The sequence below is a fragment of the Scyliorhinus canicula genome, unplaced genomic scaffold (genome assembly GCF_902713615.1).
Source record: "Scyliorhinus canicula unplaced genomic scaffold, sScyCan1.1, whole genome shotgun sequence".
Classification (NCBI taxonomy): domain Eukaryota; kingdom Metazoa; phylum Chordata; class Chondrichthyes; order Carcharhiniformes; family Scyliorhinidae; genus Scyliorhinus; species Scyliorhinus canicula.
This window is the reverse complement of record NW_024055796.1, coordinates 117,284-125,385: the sequence shown is the minus strand read 5'-3', so window position 1 is coordinate 125,385 and position 8,102 is coordinate 117,284. Positions and strand designations below refer to the sequence as shown.

At 46.1% G+C, this 8,102-nt stretch overlaps 1 non-coding gene across 1 annotated transcript; it reads right to left on the bottom strand.

Moving 5' to 3' along the window:
• Window positions 1-6,654: 6,654 nt before the first annotated feature.
• Window positions 6,655-6,727, bottom strand: trnak-cuu. Its single transcript has one exon. It is a non-coding gene; the product is annotated as a tRNA-Lys (tRNA).
• Between the last annotated feature and the right edge of the window lie 1,375 nt (window positions 6,728-8,102).

The following is an 8,102-nucleotide window of genomic DNA, read 5'->3' as shown; positions in this document are numbered from 1 at the left end:
GGAGGTGCCTCTGGATTACGTAGACATTCAGTGTGAGAGGCTGCAGCTTCACGGTAGCATGGTGGTTAGCATCAATGCTTCACAGCTCTAGGGTCCCAGGTTCGATTCCCGGCTGGGTCACTGTCTGTGTGGAGTCTGCACATCCTCCCCGTGTGTGCGTGGGTTTCCTCCGGGTGCTCCGGTTTCCTCCCACAGTCCAAAGATGTGCGGGTTAGGTGGATTGGCCATGCTAAATTGCCCGTAGTGTAAGGTTAATGGGGGGATTGTTGGGTTACGGGTATACGGGTTACGTGGGTTTAAGTAGGGTGATCATTGCTCGGCACAACATCGAGGGCTGAAGGGCCTGTTCTGTGCTGTACTGTTCTATGTTCTATGTTCTATGTTCTATATAGCTACCTGAAGGGGGTTTTTCAAAGGTTGATTACATTTCGTGGTCATTTCCAGTTCATTATCAGGATGTTTGTGTGATATTTTCTTACCCTCAGTGTTTTTTCTTTAATTAAAATACATTTCAGCAGCAAGCTTACTGGTGATTTTTAACGGATGGAAGGTTATTTATTATCACACCCTTTCCCTGGATATTTGAACATCTCAGTCTCTCGTCTCTTTCATACTCACTGACACATACACAGGAATTAGGTAAAGGTCAAGTTGAAGCTAGAATGATGAAAATGAATGTAGACTGCAATCTTTACATCGCTGCAGGCCTCTTGTCTTCTTGTTCAGCTGATTCTTTAGTTGGAGTGAAGCATTTTTAGAAACAAATAATTCTCATGAGGCTCTGATGCTTCTTGTAGATGAATAGCCAGGAGGTTGGTTCTCAGGTGGGCTTGGAAGCTGGAATAAGTTCAGTCCTGTGGCTGCACTGGGAGACATTCAGCTCTGCTGGTTCAGCTGGTTCCTGGTGCTTCAGATGCTTCTCACACACACATTTGCTTTGGTTAGTGTTTATTATACTTCATCCCTGACAATTAACTGTAGGGTTAAAACTCTGAGACCCAGAACACCCCGATACAATAGCAGTTTACGATGCTCACTCATGCGTATCTCTGTCCCAATTCGAACTCATTCTCCTGTGTTCAATACGGCACTTGGAGATCAACAGTCCTGAGATTTCATATTCCTCAAATGCTGGTTCATCCGGACACAAGGAGACATTTAAACTTCACAGGTGGCTGCAACGTTTCCTTATTCAGGTCCATGTTTAAATAAATATTGGTCACAGAATCGAATATTACCCACAGTTTAATGTCCATAATAACCTGTTAAGTTGCAGCCACCATGACAGAGTTTGTGGATCTTACAATCTATCACATCTAGTATCCTTGTGCTGAACGTGACAAACTGAATCTACTCTTGGGTCTTATTAAAACAGTACATTGTAGCTGGATGAGGACCTTGGAGCGGGGGGGGGGGTCACTCTGGTTGCCGACTTCTGTTCCGTGGTCTTGTCTATTCCCAGTGGCTCTGCAGAGGGAGCATGCGGTATCCACCGGAATGCGTGACACCTTCCACAACCAGTGGATACCTCAGCAGACAGAGTGTTTCAGAGACACTGGGAACAATATTCTGGTTCAGTCAGGAAGATTCCCTACACTTTTGTTGGGGCTTCTAGCTGATTTTGGTCTTTTATTTTGACTGGACCACATGCTTGGGGAAAGCAAGAGAGGAAAGAAGGTTTGATAGAAACTAGAATGATCTGTTGTGAATTTCAATCCTATTCTTACAGTGATCATTGTTGTAAACTTCTTTTCAGGCATTAGAACGGGAGGATTGGCAGCTGAGCAACTCGAACCAAATATAACATCAAAATCTGACAGTCACTCAATTCATTAGGATCTAAATATCACAAACTGTCAATGTGCTTGTCTGTTCTGACTGTGGGAAGAGATTTCAAACATCAGTGTGACTGGAAAAGCCCCGAGACCCACACACACACCTGAGTGAAAGTGTTCCAGTGAACTGACAGTGGAAAGAGCTTCAACCAGTTACACAGCCTGAAAAATCATCTTGTTTCCTCTTGTGGGAGAGTCTAGGACCAGAGGGCATAATCTCAGAGGAAGGGGTCTCAAATTTAGGACCGAGATGAGGAGACATTTCTTCCATCAGAGGGTAGTGAATCAGTGGAATTCTTTAGCTGCGCAATCCTTCTTTATCTGGGAATCAAACTGTTGTTTAATTGTCCCGGCAGTTACCAGGCTCCCGTGAAGTCCTCCAGCTGTTATTTTAATGCAGACTCCAACAATCTATTTTCAGTAGGTTTCTATTCAATTATTTCATTGTGACTGTCACATAACCACATTTGCAGTCTGGAAACTTAAAGGAGCTACTTTACATTCAATCAGGAACATCACAGTTTTACACCAATCTCTGATTTTACAGCACGTTTCCATCATTCACCATTGTTCTTCCTGACTCTAAACACAGTTGTAAAGGAGCTTCTGTTCCATACCCAGGAGCTCTGAACCATGGAAGAGAACAGCTGGGATATATTCCACTCACATCTCAGGATTAACCCACACAGGGACTTTGCTGACAGTGAAGAGAGATGAGAAAGACCAAAGTGTTGTTTGTCCCTCTCAGTGTGACCCTGAAGGACTGTGTCCAGGCTGACGTTCTGTTCCTGCCGTGTGATTCTCCCTAGATTGTCCTTTCTGAGCTACAGACAGGTGATGTTAAACATAGAACATAGAACAGTACAGCACAGAACAGGCCCCCCTTAACCTTACTTTTTTATTAGGACACTACAGGCAATTTAGCATTGCCAATCCACCTAACCCGCACATCTTTGGACTGTGGGAGGAAACCGGAGCACCCGGAGGAAACCCACGCACACAGTGGGAGGACGTGCAGACTCCACACAGACAGTGACCCAGCCGTAAAAGACCCAGGTGGAAAAGACAAAAACCTGCAACGTTTCAAACCAAGCTGATTTATTTCACATTTATTCAGAATATTAAACCTCATCAACAGATGAAAACAGTCACAGTGAAACTGATTCACTGCTGAACATGATTAACAGCATCAATAAAGGTAGAATCCAAAATTTGTAGTCACTTGTGAACTCGCTGGTGTGTCAGCAAGTGGGATGACTGAGTAAATCCCTTTCCACAGACATTACAGGTGAATGGCCTCTCCCCAGTGTGAATGCGATGATGTTTCAGAAGATAAGATAAATGAGAAAATTCCTTCCCACATATGGAGCAAGTGAACGGCCTCTCCCCACTGTAAACTCTCTGGTGTGTCAGCAGGTTGGATGACTGACTGAATCCCTTCTCACACACAGAGCAGGTGAATGGCCTCTCCCCAGTGTGAACTCGCTGGTGATTCAATAGGTTGGATGAACGAGTGAATCCCTTCCCACACACTGAGCAAGTGAACGGTTTATGCTCACTGTGAACCTGCTGATGTGTCAGAAGGTTGTATGAACTTGTGAATCCCTTCCCACATTCAGAGCAGGTGAACGGTCTATCCCCTGTATGAAGTTGCTGGTGTATCAGAAGGTTGGATGAATTAATGAATCCTTTCCCACAGTCAGAGCAGGTAAATGGCCTCTCCCCAGTGTGAATTCTCTGGTGGTTCAGTAGGGCAGATGGACGGCTGAATCCTTTCCCACACACAGAGCAGGTGAATGGTCTCTCCCCAGTGTGAGCATATTGGTGTGTTAGTAAATCCTTCTTGTTTTTAAAGCACTTCTCACAGTCAGGACAGTTAAAACATTTGTTATCAGAGGGAACAAGTTGATGTGTCTGCAGGTGGGATGACTGAATGAATCATTTCCCACACAGGGAGCAGGAGAACGGTCTCTCCCCAGTGTGAATATGTTGATGTGTCAGCAGATCCTTTTTACATTTAAAACTCTTCTCACAGTCAGGACATGTAAATGGTCTCTTTTCAGTGTGAACAAGCTGATGAGTCACAATGTGGGATGACCGAGTGAATCCCTTCCAACACACAGGGCAGGTGAATGTCCTCTCCTCAGTGTGAACTCGTTGGTGTGTCAGAAGGTTGTATGAATGGGTGAATCCCTTCCCACAAATGGAGCAGATGAACGGTCTCTCCCCAGTGTGACTGCGACGATGAACTTCCCGTTGTGATGGGTAACCGAATCCCTTCCCAGTCCGCACATTTCCACAGTTTCTCCATGGTGAGGGGTCTTTATGTCTCTCGTGGTTGAAGCTTTGTCCACACACAAATAAGCGTTTAATTTCTCCCTGCAGTGAATGATGTGATACTCTTTTTGAGGCTGTGTAACTGGTTAAAACTCTCTCCACAGTCAGTGGACTGGAAAACTCTCAATGGGGGTGGGTCTCGGTGCTTTTGCAGTCACACTGCTGAAACAGAACAAACCCTTCTCCTTCCAAATTCAAAGATTGAAGATATTGAGCTCTTAATGAATTGAGTGGCTGTCAGATTTCGATATGATGTTTGGTTTGAGTTTTCTGTTGTCCAATCCTCCACTTCCAATATCCTGTAAAAGGAGTTTACAAAAGCCATCACTGTCAGTGGAGCATATAAATTCTGAACAGACAATTCTAGTTTCTCTGGAACATTTTTCCCTCTCTTGTTCCCCCAAAGCTGTAATTCCCCGTCCCACACACTCTCCGTCCTCCCTGGGCTGAAATCCAAACCCATCTCACCATCTCTTTCCTCCACTCCCAGTTCTCTCCCTCCCTCTCCTCTGCCTGTGTTCAGTTCTCCAGCTCCTGTCTGCAGACTGACAATAAAACCAATGGGTCTTATTGGGGGGGTTTGGGTTCTCACCATTGTCCCCGCTCGCGGCGGCTCTCATTCAGCCTCTGGGAGCCACACTCACTCTCACTGCGGCTGCGCTCAGCCCGGAGCAGCAACGCGCATGCTCCACACAGAGAGGCCACTTCCGGGGACGGGGCAACTTGCGCCTGCGCGTTCTGACTCCTGAGCATTCTGACTCCTGAGATGGAGATAGGGCGCATTCGGCCTCGCCGGGCATTCCGGGTAGCCTTATCTGCCATTATTCCATTTTATTCCTCAGGGTGATAAATTGGTTCCGGCACTTTTGATGACGTTCGTTGTTTGTACCGAATGTGCCAGCCGCATCGGTGATTTTCTCTCTGATCGGCCCCTGTTAACGGCTGTCATCTGTTTCGGTGGCGATATGCAGCAGGGCGCCTGCGCGGCCGCCATCTTTCTCCGCGGAAATGTGCAGCAGGGCGCATGCGCGGGCATCCAGGAACCGGAAGCCGGAAGAGAGAATCTTGTGAATTTCTTTCCTGGACAGAGAATGAAATTCCTTTGGAAACTCATTTAGAAAGAGGAGGATTTGCCAACGGGAACTTCAAACCAAACATCACATCACATCATCCTCTGACTGAGTTACTCGATTCATCAGGAGCTGAATATCATTGGGAGGTAAAATGGTTTGTCTGTTCTGTCTGAGGACAAAGAGTTCAGATATCAGAGTGACTGGGAAAATTTAAATGACCATTCCGGGTTAAATTTGAGACTAATTACACCGATCACATTGGGGAAGTTAAATAATTTGCTGTTGTACTCATTTGTATGCAGGTAAATTTGGAAATGTCCGCATTAGGGGCTGGTTTAGCTCACAGGGCTAATTGCTGGCTTTAAAAGCAGACCAAGCAGGCCAGCAGCACGGTTCGATTCCCGTACCAGCCTCCCCGGACAGGCGCCGGAATGTGGCGACTCGGGGCTTTTCACAGTAACTTCATTGAAGTCTACTCGTGACAATAAGCGATTTTCATTTCATTCATTAGCATACTTGGCAGCTAAACTGGGCAAACTGTTGACCTTGTTAGTAGTGAGAGTTACTATCCGGGTTTTTATTGAAGTTTGTTGTTCCTGTTGCATTTCATTTAGCTCACCGTGGCTGCAAAGTAGGTATTCAGCCTAATCTCAATTTCCAGATTGTGGTCTGTAGCTTTTTAAGTTACATCAATTAAAATGTCTATCGAAATACTTTACAAATGTTCTGAGGGTATCTGTCAGCATGTCACAGATCCTGACCACCCTCTAAACCACCTAGTCCTTCCCTAAATCTCTGCCCCCTTTTATATGTATCCCTCAACCAAAGGGAATAGGACCTTCCTATCCAATCTATATAGATCACTCAGAATTTTAAAAATACATACATTTATATCTTTTTCCAATTAAGGGGCAATTTAGTTTTGCCAAGCCACCTGACCTACACATATTTGGGTTGTGGGGGTTAGGGTTGGGGCACACAGATAATGGGAGAATGTGCAAACTCCTTACAGACTGTGACCTGGCACCAGGATTGTACCTGGGTCCCCAGCATGCAGGCACACAGCCACTGTGCCACCATGATCCCCCAGAATTTTATACATTTAGAATAATCTTAATTATTGTCACAAGTAGGCTTACATTAACACTGCAATGAAGTTACTGTGAAAATCCCCTAGTCACCACACTTTGGCACCTATTCGGGTACACAGAGGGAGAATTCAGAATTCCAATTCACCTAACAAGCATGTCTTTCAGGACTTGTCGGAGGAAACCCAAACAGACACTGGGAGAACATGTAGACTGCGCAGACAGTGTCCCCAGTGGGAATTGAACCCAGCACCCTGGCGCAACAGTGCTACCATAAACAGTTCAGCTCAACTCAATATTCTCAGATTAAAGAAGCTGAAGCGCCCAATGTGGGTCTTGAACCCACGGCCCTGGGATTAAGAGTCGCATGCTCTACCGAATGAGCTAGCTGGGCTGCTTTTCAAAATTTCATTTTGGTCTCCCCTCAGTCTTTTCTGTTCCAAAGAAAACAGCTCCAGTTTATCCAAACTTTCCTCAGAGCAAACATTGTCAATTTCTGGCTGATGTTCTTAAATCCCCTCTGTGCTCTCTCTGGTGCAATCTTCCTGTGCACAGGAATCTAGCTCTGGCCTACCTAGTCCTGTCCTGCCATTTATCATGTAATCCTTTGCCTTGTTTTCCCTCTAGCTTTCTTCCTTATTCCTCAAGTGTTCAATCATTTTTGTGTCACAGGTAAACTTCTTCTTCATGTTCCTACATTTAATTTCAAATCATTGATGTAAACCAGGAGTGAAGGGCCCAGTACCGATTCCTTGGAAACCGGCACTGGAAACAGCCCTTTGATTTTCTCTGTTCTTTATGGCATGCGAGTGTCACGGGCAAACCAGCTTGGTTGCCCATTCCTAATTGTCCTTAAACTGAGTGGCTTACTAGGCAATTCAAAATTAATGACATTTCAGTGAGTTGGCCAGATCAGGTAATGCTGGTGCAGACTTGATGGGCCGATTCTATGATTAATTCTGACCATGAGTCACTGTCTCTGTCGAGTTTTCCTGCATCTGCGTAGATTTCCTTCGCGGGTGCTCTGGTATCCTCCCACAGTCCAAAAATGTGCAGATTAGGTGGATTGGCTGTGCTAAATTGTCCCCGGGAGGTGTTACGGGGATAGGGTGGGGAATTCGCCAAGGTCGGGTGCTCTTTCAGAGGGTTGCTGCAGACTTCATGGGTCAAATGGCCTCCTTCTGCACTGAGGGGATTCTATGATTCTACATTGGATACAATGATGTGTTCACTCACACACACTGCAGCCTGACTCTTGTTGGAGCAGACACTGTGTTTGTTACTCTCAAAGTGAGTGAATCCTTTGCTGTTTCTCCTCAGGGCCCCATCTCCACTATTACTGTCTGATTGTCCCACTGAGACTCTCACTGTTATTATTGGACAATCAGCGAGTCAGCCTGAGCCTGTGGCCGCTCTCACCATCTGGAAGCGTCACAATGCCCGGGTGATTGACGGCAGCTCCCGACCAATAGGAAGAGGAGGGGCGGGATTAGAGGACAGACCAGGAGCAGCGAGACCTCCAACCAATCGGAATGAATGAGGGGCGGGGCCGACTGTGATTGAAGCATGCGCAGTGTGTGTAATGGCAATGGAGAAGAGCGTCTTGTTCAGATCTGAAATCAGTGAGAGGCGTTTAACAATATGGAGGGAGCAAGAGATCGTGGGAGCCGGCGGAAACGTCGTGTAAAACTGTTTTAAGCTACAATCCTCGGAAAAGTTTCCGGGACCCCGTTTGTACCGAGCGAGCTGCAGCTCCTCATTTCGGCTCG